We start from the raw sequence: 17,468 nt of genomic DNA, 5'->3' as shown, positions 1-17,468 counted from the left end.
TTGAAATTGCGAAGGGATCGTGCGATAAATATTAATAACCCAATACATATAAAACAAATAATCGACGTAGAGGAACCGGCGGCGGCAGGAACTCGTGGTAGGTGGCGAAAAAGCCCTAAAATCGAGAGACGGGGGCAAGCACAAACAATCGCTACCTTATCGGCCCAATAAAAATTTATTCGCCTATAATTTTGGAGTGACTCCGGATGTGAGGAAGAAGCGGCTGTTTGAGTTATTGGTCGCGTCTCAAAAAGAGATCCTCCTCTGATAGGTTTTCGGCGTGAATTTCTTTCTGCTCCATTCGTTTTCATCCACCCGTTTGGTTGATTGATTAGTTTTCTTTATGAGTACAGTCTGGATATCCGATGTTGGTACGATTGAATGGAATGACGCTATCAGATTTTGGATGTCGTTCGAAAATAATTAAGGTAGGGATAAACCTAGAACTATTCGAGTTTATAGGGTGTTATCATAAAAATGAGGAAAGTACTGGCATGAAGTCAGTTAGTGCTCGATCATTTATACGCCAATTGAAAACTTGGAGACAACAAAACATTATAGGTATTCTTGAATTAGAGATAGAAACGAAAATTACTTATTCCTCGGATTTCCAGAAAAGAAGTCCCATAAACATGCGCCCGCGAACGCTTTGTTTTCGAGATAGGGGGTGTTAAAGTTTCAATTTTTTTGAAGTTTTGCTTTCATAGCACCTTCGCTTGATAAGATATTCAACTTTATTTGGCATAGATATTCCAATTTAATATTTTCATCTTGTGATATGTTAATTCTGAATGCAAATGATATTTTTTCTGCAACAGTGGCCGCTTCTTTTCTCCTTAGCTTTTTTTTTTGTTGGACCACTGGTGGCTTAGAAAAATGTGGGAAGAAACTTTGCTTTGATACTACACTTTTCGATTTCTTGTAGTATTGTCATATCTGCTACTGATTTCGAGAAAAAAATGTCGAACGATTCTTTCGCAATCCCCAAGAAAAGCCAAAGTATTATGAAGACGATGATATAATTTTTTTCTGAAAAAATGTCTCCTTCTTTCCTCCAGAATTTTTTTGTTCAACCACTGGTATTTTAGAAAATTGTAAGAAAAAACGTTGCTCTAGTTCGAGTACTATACTTTTTGGTTTCTTGTACATTTGTCGTATCTGCTACCAATTACGATAAAAAATGTCAAATAAGGTAATACAAAGATGCAGTTAGTAAGCTGTGATAAATAAATTAATCATAAGTTATGATGAAGCGACGCATCACAAGACTACAAGAAACACCCTGTTTCACGAAAACAAAACGTTTGCATGCCCATGTTTATAGGTATTCTTTTAATTATCCAAGAAATATCTAATTTTTGTTTGTACCTCCAGTATAGAATAGCAATTCCAATCTTAGTGCAAACACTCCTATTCGAATTGAGATTTTGCCTGTACGAGTTTACAGGGTATTTAATCATAACTGGAAAACATAGTCCCGCACATGATAGCTGTAGAACCATTTTCGCCTTATGATATTTACCTCGTTTTCGCAGCATAAGCGAGATACAGGGTATTCAACATTATTTTTCAGCAAATTTCCATTGAGTGAGGTCAGTTTGGAATAACTTTTGAAGGTTCGATTTCTGATATCATCAGAGTAATTTTTCAGTGTCCAATTCCAAAAGAAAAGATGAAGAGACGGGCTTTTGTTTTGGTTTAGAAATTGAATTTTATTTTCCAAATGAACTCAATTTTCTGAGAATTTTTGTGAACAAATTTTTTCATTAATCGAATAAAATTTTCTTCTACATGTCTACAGCGATGTAAAATGTCACTAGAAATTGTTGAAATGTTCCACAAATTTACTTTTTTTTTCTAACTCGAATAAGAAAAAAGTACCGAAAAATATCAAGCGGGTTTTTCATTACTGTCATCCAAATTTCTCCTTCGGTCCTCTAAAATAATTGAAAAAATTACTGGTTGAGCTATGAGAGCCAAAATTTTGAAATTGGGCAGTCGAAACATTCTGGTTGGTAATTTAAACTTATCACAGAAAATAATTAATTATCATTATAATTATCATATATTTCATTTACCTTCAATTTTACAAGGTCTGTAAAAACATTTATGTGAACCAACATACACTGTGTATAAGACAATACTTAATTCACAAACAACATAATAAATAATAAATTGACAACTAGGTATAATTATCGTGCGCCAAAAATTCCTCTATACTATAGAACACATTGTCGATATAATATAATAATAATAATAATAATAATAATAGAGTCTTTATTAGGCAACCCCTGTAATCAATGAATCTTTGTTGGGAGTCGAACTCTCGATCTTTGAAATGTAGATTTGAACTCATCCAAGAATAAAAAATAACTTCATGTTAGGTATAAAAAAGTACAATCGTGAAACATTTCAACAATTTCGGGGAAAATTTTTGGTCCGCTGTTCCAAGACATGTAAAAAAAATATTTGATCGATTCATAAAAGAATATCTTCACAGGAATTCTTAGAAAATTGAGTTCATTGAGAAAATAAATTCTCGAACGAATCGCAGATTTTCCACCATTTTTTCCATTTTTTTTCAGAGTTTTTCACTGAATTGAGCACTCAGAAAGACTCTGATATGACCAAAAGTCCTAACTTCAAGGGGTACACATAACTGACCACACTCAATAGAATATTGCTCAGAAAGGACATTGAACACCCTGTATCTCGATCATTCTTCGAAAACGAGGTATATTTCATCAGGCAGAAATTATTTTCTGTCATTTACACGATTATATGAAACGCCCTGTTTATTCCAAGCTTCGTGAGAATCCATTCGGATTGAGATTTTGCCTTTATATACAAAAAAAAATAAGCATTTGAGGTTTCTGACAGAATTCTGTGGGGACAGGACAGCATTATCAGAAGCATAAACGATTCAAGAAGAATATCTGAAAAAAGTGTTGTTTAGCGAACCAAATATACTGTTGTAGTGAATTCTTCGGAGACCTTTTCCTTATTTTCATACAGTAAGTAGGCAAACACACTAAAAGTCCCCCATGAAATATGAAAGTTTGTTGGAGACACGTCCATTTGAATGCTGCTATATTTCACACCTCCCGCGTGAGCCTGGCATGAATGTCACTTTTTCTCGGGAATTTTTATTGCATGCCACTGAATATATGGACATTTCAAGCGATGTTTATGGGTCAAGTTTGACTATAAGGTGAGATTGTGAAACTGCACGTATCCTAACTCCAGAAATATTCATGAAGTATATGTAATTTCGCTTAGACAGACGAAAAACTCGGTGCGGTTTTCACGAAGTTTTTACATAGGTCTGCGCCTCAGAGTAATAAACATAGATACAGGGAGCATATAGGCAAATTTTGTCCCCAACATAAACTATCACATTTTGATATGAAGCGCGGAAATCAGTGATTAGATATTTCACTCAATTCGCGAGTTTCTCCACACTTCTTATGTCCCATAGTGAATCATCGTTTCATATTAACTCAAAATATATTGAAATAAATACCTAAATATATCAGAAAATTAGAAAACAAATTTCAAGCGCACCAAACGACGTGAAACAACCAATGACACTAGGTGAGCAAAAGTTGCCAAACCTTGGATTTCAGCAGGTAGATACAGAAAATTATAAATATTTCGGTTATTATAAATTCGACAATTAGGAAAAATATCGGATTTCAAATATTCAAATTTCATATTTAATCGGGAATCACTCAAATTAATATATTTCATTCAATATAATATACATTCATAACGATATAGTAAAATTGTGGATTTGAAAACGACAACGTAATCTAACCATGTTGGGGACATTTAAAAATTGTGTATACTACCTCTATCTATGTTTATTACTCTATGGTCTGCGCCAGTGGCGACGTCAGCTCTCAAGAATAGGAAGGCAAAGAATGGGTCAGGATTCCAGGTCCATCTAAGTATACCTTTTCAAGTTGAGACTCAATAAAATCAAATTGAGAATTAACAAATTCAATTTTGGAACAACCAATTTGAAATTGAAATCAAACACATTCAAATTGGAACTAATCAATTTCAAATTGGGAATATTCAATTTCAAATTGGAAATAATCCATTTCACATTTCAAATTGGTAACATTTATTACTATTTAATTTGATTTTTTCTATGAAATTCATGGATCTTGGTATGTCAAAAGGGACTAGCGAACTAATCTATACCAAAGTTTAATACGTGCTCTATATCAAAATGAAAGATCCAGAATATTTTCAAAAGTACATAATTAAATATCAAAGAAAAATTGTAAGGTAGCATCCTTCAAGGAGTGGCGTTAACTGTAGACACTTTTTTCGGGCTTTCGGTCCTCATAACACTTTTTTTTTTAATCCTCCTCATTATTACATCTATATACATTATCGAATGTTTTTTTACAGATACAAAAAGTTGAATCATGATTTCACATAGATATGAATGTTGTCCCAATTTGAATTTGATAATTCCCAATTTGAATGTTCTCAATTTGAACTTATCTCGTCCCAATTTGAGTTTGATTATTTTCAATTTTTTGTGAAGTCTCAATTTGAAGTTGAAAAGGTATAGTTTACCGTGAATATATGTTGTATTTTTTGCTCATGTGAATTTTCAGGGGGAGCAACTAGAATTTAGGAGAGGCCTCTCCGTCATGGCCCCCCTCTAGCTTCACCAATGCAACCCCCTGTGAGTAAGAAGTAATTTCGCGCCCATTGCCTTCAATGTTAATCATGGAAAATAAATAAGTACACTTCAAGTGCTCATGAATAAATTTAGGATAAATCCGATTATTTAATTGTTTCGGTCTTCACTTGCGATTGGTTACCAAAGGCTTCTTCCAATAAGAGGTTTCATTTTGCTAGCAACGATGGTAGACGATTGCAGCCAAATAGACACCACGGCTACGGTTGCAGAATCATATCCTTTACATGTTTTTTTCCATGACCAATTAAAACATTTGTTAACTGAACTTCATGTACCAAATAATGAAATAAAAAAATATTGAAAAAAATTTATTATGAATGAAATAAAACAAAATAATTTCCACTGGAATATTTCATTGTTAGCAACAATTGTTTCGCCACACTGTGGCTTCATCAGGCTTCATTTCTGACAGATAAGAGTACAGAGTACAGATCGAAAATAAATGAGGATAGCACTGACGTGATTGAGCAATTAGAGCATGAATGAATGAGTCCATAACAGCTTTCGACTCAACGTCAATTTTTTCACATTTTTTTCGTTTGATATTCTGCTCAATAAATTTAAGCATTAATGAATTCCGAGATCCAAGTCTACACTGAAAATTTGATGTTTTTAGATCCTTTTGCTCGAAAGCTATCGTCCTTACGGCCCACAGGATGGACATAATTGACTTGAAGATGTTTTCAAATTTAATTTTGAGAAAGAGATTTTCCCTGGTATTGCTATTGCCTTTGATTATATGTACTCACATCAAATGTTATTCCTTAAATAAAGTTCTCACACGAATTTCTTATTTCTCGTCAGTTGAGCTGAACATTCGAAATAACATCAAATTGCTCCAACTGAATTTTTCATAGAGGAATGATGAGATTACATCTTGAACTACCAAATTTTCGTTGCAAACTACAGGGCTTGTTGTGAAGTGCTGAAATCTCTCGGAAATGCTTCCATAACATTGGAATGTGCAACATAAACTTGACTCAAAAGTTTTATGACTTCTATTCTACTGGATTGGCATGTATCGAAGCGTGATTTCGTAGTTGAATATATGGAATTCACGTTTCCGAAATCTACTGTGAAAAATGGAAAAAATATCTTTAATTTTGATTTGTTTAGCATCATGATTAACAGAATTCATGCAGTGGGCTGAAGAATAAAATATGCTCACTGCTTTACATTCAGGATAAGTTTTTGGGAGCCATTACGTATTCTTCGTTTTTTTTTGCGTGATTCTCTTTCCCTCGACCACTCAAATTTTATTGAATACTACTAATATGCATGGAAATATGTCACCATGGAAATATACAGTGTGTCCCAGGAGTAAATGTACATATAACCAGTGTGAATTAATTAATTTACCAATTTCATAAATTTATAAAAAAAGAATTTTAGATAGATAATTTGGAGATATATTGAATAATGATCTCTTCAGAATACGATTCAATGATTTGAAATTCGAAATACAAAGTAATATTTTCAACTTGAACTTTTCGATTAAGGAATAATTAGTCCGATCCTGGAATATTGAAACAATCAATACATACCTGACTCGGTCGCAGCATATGTTAATAACATCCTAAGTTCCAATGAATCCAGTCAATAAGTTTGGTGATGGTCTCAGTATTTCCATGAATATGAAAACAGTCCTTGTAGCTTTCTGACGAAGAAATTTAATTTTTATAGTCAATCCGTTCTATAAACCTAGTTCTACTCTACCTCTGATAAGCGTATGTACAGGTACTCCCGAAAACCCCTATAGAGGTATATCAGATTCTTCCAACATAATTATCTCCACCCTAAAAACCTAATGCCTTTCTTCATCCAAGGAACCGAGAGGATACAAGCTAGCAGCGTATATAAAGAGTATATTGTATGAACTATCTGCCGCGGCAGTCAATCAACTACTTTGCTGCTTAGAAATGAAAATTCAGCTGACAAATTATTAAAACCAACCAAAATAAAAATAATTCATCCACAATTCTACAAATTGAGTAAACGATTAATGAATTGAATAACACAAGCAACATAAATAGACCTACCTTTCGAAATTATTGCGTTTTTAATAAAATATTTCCTCGACAATTTTTTCATTTTTGAAAAAACTTACTGAATTTGGAAACTCTCAACTCGTTTATTCATTTCTCTAACTTGTATTCGAGAATATCATAGGCTTACTGAAGTTTTTCTGGTAAAATTTACATAGATAGCCATCCCAACATTAAGTCATAGCTCATTTCTATTACTCTTCTGTGAAATGGATATACAAATCAACATTTACAAATGAAATAACAATTTGAGATAATTTTATGATATCTCTTGGTTGTACAAATGAATATACAAGTTGAAGGTTTGAAAATTCAGTAAATTTTCAGAACTATAAAATCCTGAGAGGATCATTCAATTTATTAGCTATTCACTCAATTTGTAGAGTTTTCGATTTTAATTTTGGTTGGTTTCAATATTTTGTCAGTCGGAAATCTATTTCCATAATTTTGAAATGAGAACAGGTTGCGCCACGGTCGATGGTACCCTAGACTTTCAAGGAGAAAGGAGGATAGGATTTCATTGAAATTTAGCCACTGCTCTAAGAAAATAAAATATTTTCAGTGCTACGGTGCCATTGGAAAGAAAACTTGCTTTTAAGTAGGAAACCCTACAATTCAGGTATAGGAACATTTTATGAAGTTTGAAAGGGGATTTCATTTTATTTCGATACATTTTATGATATGGGGGTCATTTAATTTGACTTTTAATCATTTTAATATGTCTCTTTGAAGCCTTAAACAACCCTGTATTATTAGCAACGTACCTATTTTGTTACCCATACATAATACACGGGATATTGGTAATCCATACCCGAAATCTCAGATTCAAAGTGATCAATCGATATAAGCGGCAACACTGCAGCGCTGAAAGAATTTTAGATCGATAAAACAGTGTTTTCTACGCAAGAAACCAAATTTCCAATAAAAACGTACCTTCCCGTCTTCGTTAAAGTCTAGGTTAGCATCAACCGTTACCCACTCTGTGTAAAATCACGGCCATAACAGAAATAAAAAATTAGAGAGATATGTGAGTTACAAGATTTGGTGAGACGAAAACAATGGAGAAACCACAAAATGGGCAAAATAACAGATAGAGAAAAGCACAACTCCGTGAGAATCTTACGAAGACCACCAAAAAGCTGGACTTCAGCATCCCAAGAAGCATTGCAGAAAACACAAGGCTAAGTCCTAACGTAAGGAGAAGAAGAAGAAGATTGATATGTGTGCTAAGGGCATGCTCCTTCATTACAGAATCAAATATTGCGAATGTGTCTTTACTAAAAAGTAAAGTCAAAACTATCAACACAACTCCCTGACGACATTTATAACAATTTATATATAAGAAACGATGTAATTTTCAAATCTGAATTCAAAAAAGCCAGAATAGTACAAATTAACAAATTTGAGAGATTAAAGACGGCTCAGTTGAACGTACTAGATGTGAGTGAATGTGAAGAAAAATGGTTTGTTAATTTGACTGGCATTCATTTCCCAGCCAATGCTCAGTATTTGTTGAGTCTGGGAGATAAATTCAACCTACCATATAAAAGCAATAATTTTCCTTTAAAAGAATTAATTCTAGATGTTGAGTATATCTTGTCCAAATCTGAAGATGAAAACAACACAAATTTAATTCGAAATTCCCTTATAAATCTGATAACAAATTTTGTAAACTCAAAATCACATAATAGAAGAAACTATGACAGGTCAATTATAAAATGGTACAACGAAACAAAACATTTTCTTAGAACTAATGAAGGCATAATCATCACAAAAGCCGACAAAAGCAAAACAACGGTAGCTATGTTGAGACAGGATTTTATTTCAAAAGCGATGAATATTTTGGATGATACCTCAACATATTGTGAATTAGCTGAAGATCCTACCAAAAAAGTTCAAGCAAAACTTAATAAGATAATATACTCTTTATACAAAGCAGGAAAAATAGATGAAACCACTTATAAGTTCTTAAGATGTAGTAATGGTTTATGTCCCAAAGCATACTTTTCACCAAAGATACATAAAGAAAATCATCCTTCAAGACCTATTGTTGCTTATATTGGGGGTCCCCTCTACAATCTTACCAAATTCTTATCAAATCTATTGTCCTATGCCTTCGACAAAGATGAAAGATATGTGAGGAACTCTTTCGAGTTCATAGATAATATAAAAAATGTAATCCTCCCAGATAATTATATTCTGGTTTCTCTTGATGTAACATATTTATACACAAATATACCTATTGATCTTGCCATTAAATTAATAGAAAAAAAATGGAATCAAATCGAGCCACATACAACCCTATCAATGCAAGAATTCTTACAACTTTTCAATTTTTGTGTTGAAAGCAGTTTCTTTATTTTTAACAACAAATATTATCAGCAGATTTTTGGACTTGGAATGGGGAACTGTCTTGCTCCTGTGGTGGCTGACATTGTTATGGTAGAAATTCAAAAGATCGCTCTAGGCCGACTTTCCTTCTGCACACCTATTTTTAAGAGATACGTGGATGATATCTGCACGTCGATACCAGCCGATAAGGCAGATGAGACCATCACTGTGTTTAACAGCGTACATTCACGATTAAAATTCACCATTGAAATCGAATCACAGGAGGGCACCTTACCTTTTCTGGACGTTTTGCTGATAAGACGAAGTAATGAAATAAAATATAATTGGTATCGAAAACCTACTTTTTCAGGCAGAGTTTTAAATTTCAATTCAAAACACACCATCACACAAAAAATTAATATTGTCAACAATTTGAAAAATAGAGCTCTGAAGCTGTCATCTCCAGAATTTCACCAAGATAACTTGAACCAAATAAAATCTATTTTGCAGAAAAATGACTATCCCACCAAGATTATAGAAGAAATTATTTACAGAAGAAATCGGGAACGGATTCAAGATCAAATAATAGAAAACAAAAAATTTTACGCCTTGACTTACGCTGAGGGTTTATCTGAGCAGATCAGAAGAACTATTTCATCGCTTGGTGTCGACATAGCTTTTCGATCTGATAACACTAACAGAAAGCTTTTCTCAAGGTTAAAGAGTACAACTCAAAGAGAATTGTTGAGTAATGTTATCTACAAGATTTGTTGCAGTCTACATATATAGGACAAACAGCTCGGTATCTTAAAGACAGAATCTCTGAACATAAGAGAGATTCCCTCAACATACTCAACCCTCTGAAAAAGAAAAAGGAGAACAACACCGCTCTAGCTGAACATGTGTCAAATACACTCCATTCTTTTGATTTTAACATCGATTCAATAAAAATATTGGGACACCAAAGAATTTTAAACAAACGCTTACTACATGAAATGATCTCAATAAAACAAGATGAAGAATCCATTAACAGGAGAACAGACATTGAAGGTTTGAATACGGCCTATTACTATCTCATCAACAAAATAAAAGGAAAAATAACTTGAACTAATTATTCAAATTGAATGTCAATGTCATTTATGTAGATATAAACATTATTCATTATTTACTTATAACATATGTATTATCAGAGTGGTCTGTTCCCGTTTTATCATTTCGTTCGTTTTAGATTATAATTTGATGGTGTCAAAAAGTGATATTTGTTTCATATATTTCATGATTCTGACAAAAAACCGCAAATAGACTGTAAGTAATGGGTTTCCCCTTTTTAATGTAAAATCATCAAGTACCTGTATGCTGAGCTGGATTGATTTCAATGTTTCTCTCACTATTCGTTTTTAAAAAATTTCTTTTTTGCATTGTATTGTTCAGATATTCATGTAATTATTCATTCAATTGTAATGTGCCATTGTATATTCCAACATGATTTATTTATTAGTGTTTTTAAAAAAAATCTTGTAATTTATTATAGAGCCCTGAAGAAGATTTTAGAATAAAGTCGAAACATGTCGGCAATGGTCTGAGAGGTGGTTTTTGTTCCAACAACCTGACCTTCAACCCTGTCAAGAAAATAGTTCATCATTAAAAAAGGTCTCAAACCAATAACTCAATGTGTCTACCATTTTCGCCGGTCTCTGGTTTTCCCGTGTTATTTGCTAACATTCGCCACATGGCTTGCTAATTGGGAACCACTAGCATAGAGCATCTCCGCTCTTAATCAATGAATTCCGAGGTGAAAATTGAGAAACAAATTAATGTCCGAACATACACTGCGCAAAATCTTAACGCACATTATGGAAATCTCAAATTTATTCTACAACTGAAGGCATTCTCAATGATAATTATTTTTATCAGAATTGTGCATGCATATGTTATCCACTTTCAACGTTTTTGTTCGATACAGATGTTTTTTCCCAGCTGAAATAAGAAAAGATGAGATTATCAGATTTTGATTGTATTGGCTCCATTCTGAAATCAGTTGTTCTCGATCAATTCTAGTGATCAATAGTTTTTCTTTCGTTTGATTTTCTACACTCGATCGCTATGCAACGCGAAACACGCAATTTGACCCAAGAGGAATGTGCCCAAGCGGTAGTTTTGCGAGAAGAAGGGTGGGCATACACAAGAATTGCAGAAAGGTTTGGAGTTTCCCATACAAGTGTGTCCAGAATGTTACAGTGATTCAGGGAGACAGGTATGAATGTTGGAAGACCAGGACAGGGTAGACCACGGGCAACAACTGCCATTCAAAAACGTTACTTGAGAGTTTCTTCGTTGAGACAACGGTTTGCAACCGCTCGCCTCCTTCAAAATCAGCTTGAGCAAACTCATGGGGTGCAAATTAGCACTCAGACAATAAGAAATCGCCTCAGAGAATATGATTCAAGGCCTCGTGTCGCGGCAAGAGGCCCAGCTCTTACCCCAGCCCATCGAAGGGCGGGTTTGGATTTTGCGAGAGAGCATATCCATTGGGAAGAGGCTGATTGGGAAAGACTTCTCTTCACAGATGAGTCTAGATTCTGCCTCTCCATTGTGATCGACGTTTCCTTGTATACAGACGTCCACATAAAATATATGCTCAGTGCAGTTTCCTGAATACTACTGGTTTCGGGGAAGGATCGATTATGGTATGGGGTGGAAAATCTTTGACTGGTCGCACAGACCTAGTGGTCGTTGATAATGGAGCTATGAATGCTGATAGGTATATAAGGAACATTCTTGAAGAGCATGTAGTGCAATTTGCCCCATACATTGGTTAAAATTTCATTTTTATGGACGATAATGGCAGACCCCATCGTGCGCGCATCGTTCAGGAATACCTTGAAGAGGTTGAAGTCTCTCGAATGGAATGGCCAGCAAGAAGTCCAGATCTCAATCCGATTGAGCAGGTTTGGGACTACCTCAATAGAAGGCTGAGAAGTTCAGAAAATCATCCAGCTACTCTTAATGACTTAGGAATTCAACTCAGAGAAATCTGGGAAGGATTAGATCAGAACATTTTAAGATCACTCATTTTGAGTATGAACCGTCGTTGCCGAGCTGTAATTAACGCAAGGAGTGGAAATACCAAGTATTAAATCACTTATCAGCATTCCAGTATTTTGAAAATTGTTTATTTCTCTTCTTTCACATAAGATTCGGTGAAATCCTGAATTTTGCTTCCATTTAATGTGTCTTGTTTCGGTCAAAACCTTCCCGAGAGAACATAAAAATAAGTTATAAAGTCAATGTAGAGTTAACTTACATTAAAATTGAGATTTTAAGAATGTGCGTTAATTTTTTTGCGCAATGTATTTTATACTACAGCTGAACTCTAACAGTTTCCATATTTTGGTTATTAATTCTATCGCATCGCGAACCTTGTTGGTGGTAAATCGGCATCAGAAATACCTCCAGTTCCACGTTTATCGATTCGGTCCACGAATCTCTCTCTCAGCCGAAATGTGGAACTAACCGGAACCGGATTCCACCCTCGATTCCGGCACATCCGCACCCTCGCCTCCCAATTAAACATTAAAACGAATTAATTACCACTTCATTTGATAATTCCAGCGTCTCTTGTCAATTATTTTTGACTAAACGGCAACTCGCCAGACAAGAACGGCCCGCCCCCGAGATGATGAAAAAATATGAGAGGATCATCCAAGCCTGGAGATTCATTAGTTGGGGCTTTTCTTCCCCCTCCCCTCGACGTCTTTGTGAGGGGGAGTTTTGAGATGTATTATCGGAAAAACAGTTCAGCGGAGGCATTCGTTTCGAAGCTTTTTATCTTCGTCTTGTAACATTCGCTAAGATTTATTTTCTTTTGATGGTTTCAATCCTTAACTTACGGATTTTCATTGCGACATAAGCTACAATTTTTCACTATGCTCTAATTCTTTCCCGTTCAGGATATCTGAAAAAACATGATAAATATCAATAAAAAAAATTTAATGCTTATAAAGGGTGTTTTTTTTAGAGCTATAGAACTTTAAATTGCAATAAAACAACGATGGATTATTCGATTGACATGAATTTTATTTATACGCAAGATAATCTTGTGGCATTACATTTTAAATATGATTTCTGGCATATGACCGCCACGGCTGGCTCGGATGTAGTCCACTCTGGACGTCCAATTCTCGATTACTTTTTCCAACATTTGTGGCCGTATATCGGCAATATCACGGCGAATGTTGTCGTCCAAATGGTCAAGGGTTTGTGGCTTATCCGCATAGACCAATGACTTCACATAGCCCCACAGAAAGTAGTCTAGCGGTGTTAAACCACAAGATCTTGGGGCTCAATTCACAGGTCCAAAACGTGAAATTAGGCGGTCACCAAACGTGTCTTTCAATAAATCGATTGTGGCACGAGCTGTGTGACATGTTGCGTCGTCTTTTTGGAACCACAGCTCCTGGACATCATGGTTGTTCAATTCAGGAATGAAAAAGTTAGGAATCATGGCTCTATACCGATCACCATTGACTATAACGTTCTGGTCATCATCGTTTTTGAAGAAGTACGGACCAATGATTCCATCAGCCCATAAAGCGCACCAAACAGTCAGTTTGTCTGGATGTAACGATGTTTCGACATACACTTGAGGATTAGCTTCACTCCAAATGCGGCAGTTTTGTTTGTTGACGTAGCCATTCAACCAGAAGTACGCTTCATAGCTAAACAAAATAAAATGGACGTAGTGCGCGATACGTATTCCGCACAGAACCATTATTTTCGAAATGAAATTGAACTATTTGTAAGCGTTGTTCAGGCATGAGTCTATTAATGGTGAATTGCCAAATCAAACTGAGAATAAATCACTTAACAGCTGTTAAATCGGTCGCCATCTTGAACAGTTCTGCCAACTTAAAGTTATATACCTCGAAATAAAACACCCTATAGAAATAATTGATTTAAACTTCGAATTCATCATAAGTGAGTCTAGATATTCCAATCATTTGGGATTATTTTCTATAGTTCTAAGATCGAAAATCTAAAATCCCAGACATTTTGTCATAATGACAACGCTGTTGTTCACCAAGAACAAACGCGAAAAAATATGAAAGGATGATCCAAACCGGGAGATTCATTAGTTGGGGCTTCTCCTTCCCTCTCCCGTCTCCGCTAGGGGGACTTTCGAAATGTATTATCGAGGAAACAGGCGAAAGGAGAACCGGCATTCGTTTGCCGAATTTTTTATCGGGGCTTATTTTGTAACGTTCGCTAAGATATATTTTTGCCCCGGGGTTCTCTGTGCGCAGATTGCAAACGAACTTTTTTATGGGCCAAAGAAACGGAATGTTTCATTTTGATGTTCGGCACGCTCCGTACAAAGTCGACGAAAGAACATTGTGAGCAATTTGTAATTTTTCGCTACGATACGATGAGAGCGTTGATGGCATTTGTTCAGGAACGGGGGAAGTGAAAACATCGATTGGACGATAACTTACCTCTCGACTTTTACAAGTTGTTTGAAACTACCAATTTTTCAATTTATTTATTTTTTTTTTTGGGTTCTGATTACTCAGGGGAGCAGCTGTTTGGTGTCGAGGTTTTTTTATCTGATCCTATATAAATTTGATGTCCTGAATTCAAATAACGTATTCATTTTTACTTAGGAGCTTAAATTTTTAAGATATACAATTTTAGCGAAATATAAGTCACATTATTTCAACTCGAATTCGGAAGTGTAGTAAACAAAAGTAGATACGAAATTTATATTTCAGTTATTCAAAATACAATTTTATGTCGTACTTAAAAACATAAAAAAACAATGAAGAAATCAAATAGTCACTCAATACTTCTTTTCTGCGATATTCTTGCATGTTTTTTCAACAGTTCCTTTCTAACTCCAGCAGTAATCTGCCATCATGTGCATGTCCAATCTTCTTTGGTAGCTGTTCTCCATAACTTTAATATCTTGGTGAAACCTTTCACCTTGTTTCTCACTCATGTCTCCTAAATTTTCTAGAAAACGGTCTAAGTGGCTGTGTGAATAGGTATTTTAATACTCATATTGCACCCTAAGGATTTGAAACTATTGAGCATCTTGTTAACCATTCCAACATAGTTTTGAGTTTTATGTTTGCCTAGAAAATTTTCTACAACGTAAACAAATGATGTTCAAGCTTCTCGTTAAACTTGATTCATTGAATTTATGAAGGCAGGATCCTTAATTAATTGTCTTATTTGTGTTATCCCTGCTTTGAGTTTTTCTGTGCTCAACTGATGCATTTTTAACACTATATATGCGAAACATGACCCATTCTTATCAAGAGCCTCTACAAATTGCTTCATTAAGCTCAACTTTATATGTAACAAGTAGAAAATGAGCCATAGCGTGCCGTAAGGGAGGCCCAAATGTTATTCGCACAGAAGTATGGATAAATTTGGATCTTCTTCAACACTTTCACTTACAGCAGCAACATTTTTGGTCGATCTTACATCTCAAGACATCAGTAACAGATTCACCCCCGGTTTCTGAAAGACTGATCAAATCTTTGTTCAACTAATACAACATTCAACTTAACAGCAATGTCAAATCCATTTGGTTTTCTGAAATGTTGTAAAGTGTTTAATTAACGAATCTATGTTATCTGGAGCTTTTAACTTGAAAAGCAAAATCCAACTGCGTTTCAGAAACCCAAAATGACGCTTGACGTACAATTTACATGTAATATTTGAGCACTGTGTTAACTGGCAGAATGTACCATTTGTACGCTCAAATGGACGTATTATTTTGTAGTAAGTTTTCACTATACATATTCACACGTTCGGCAGTAGATGAACGACCTATATTAATAAATGACTAACCTTCAACCAAACATATGACGCTTCGGATGACAGTTTTGTTTGACATGTGATTGAATTCGGGCTGTGAAATCCATACCTGAATAGTCCAGTAGTAGAACAAATTTCTGTTCTGAAATGTCGATAAAAAGGTGCAAATCGTCTGCAGTTTATTTTGTAATTTTTTTTTGTTGAGAGTACTTTCATATAATTACAGAATACCATATTTTTCCTTAGCGAAAAACGGCAGCAGATTTTTATCTCTTCGACGAAAAAATGTAATATTAGAAACTGAAAGATTTTCACATCTAGTGGATGTAATTGTTTAGTCCAATGTTTTGAAACAAAACTATAAAATGATGAACTTCAGGCCTATTCTCGGCTAACTTTCATTAGGAAATTTCTATTTAGATATATTTTTCCTGATTTGTGGCTCACATCAATCAACCCTTATTTCAAAGATTTCAAGCTGATAAAATACATTTTTTTCAATTTTGTTGGCCTGTGTAATTTTTCACTGATTTTTTCCAATGTTTTTTTTTTTAATTGTAACCAATGCATCTGCGATCAATGTTTATTTTCAAAAAACTATTATTATTATTATTAAACTAACCCTAAGACCTCAATATCACTCAGTACAGTTCGCGGCAGGGAATAAAATATATGCTCTCTAATTTCTAGAACATTTTTCCCCCATATAATATCAGAGATAACATCATAATATACTGGAAAATTGAAACCGAAAGAGATGCTGATGAAAGAGGATGTCCTAATGCATCCGTCCATCAACTATATGAATATGCGACCACGAACTCGAAAAAGATTCACTGGATGTTAATTCCGGAGAGCATCCGAAATTGAGAGTCGATCAAAAATTCCCTTTACTGTATGTAGATGACATATTAGTGACCCAAATTTCCAGCATACATTATGCAAAATAGTAGATAGGTATCCAGATTCGTCGTTTCAATTTTTTCCTACAAAAACCATTTTGCGGGTTCAAAAACCTGCAGTAAATCCTTACTGGTTCGCCGTCTGTTTTTTCAACTGGAACTTTCAGCTCAGCTCTACATCTGCATAATTTTGTTTGACCAGAATGGTTCAACTCGAACTTCAAAAGAATTCTATCGATTCACTGGAAGTTTGGTTTATCATTTCCATTCATTTGAAGTGGTTCGAGGAAAAGAAATACAATAGCAGATTGAAATTTGAATTTTTTTCATTGGAGAATATGTCTTTATTCTTTCTTCTTTTCTTTTCTGTTTCCACTATAAATTTAAATCGGCATAGAACGTCGGAGATCGTGTATACAGGGTATTTCCAAATTAGACGTTAACCTTGGAGGTCGTGTTAGTATGACTCATTTGCTGTCGTTTGAGCCATATTTAGTGATAACCAAAAGTCAACAGTGTACGAGATATTTGAGTTCTTGAGATTTTTAAAAGATTTCTCACCTTACTTCATTTTTCGTCAATTTTTTCTACGTTGACCGACTTTTATGGAAATTTTGGATTATTTTTGTGGCCAGCGAGAAGTCC

At 34.7% G+C, this 17,468-nt stretch overlaps 1 protein-coding gene across 1 annotated transcript in view; it reads left to right on the top strand.

The window, feature by feature from the left end:
* The window catches only part of LOC123672840 (roundabout homolog 2), a 327,252-nt gene that overhangs the window by 128,568 nt on the left and 181,216 nt on the right, over positions 1–17,468 (top strand). The window lies entirely within an intron of this gene.

Source organism: Harmonia axyridis, chromosome 2 (genome assembly GCF_914767665.1).
Source record: "Harmonia axyridis chromosome 2, icHarAxyr1.1, whole genome shotgun sequence".
In the NCBI taxonomy this organism is placed as follows: Eukaryota; Metazoa; Arthropoda; class Insecta; order Coleoptera; family Coccinellidae; genus Harmonia; species Harmonia axyridis.
Note: the sequence above shows the minus strand (reverse complement) of the source record. Positions and strands in the feature narration are given on the sequence as shown.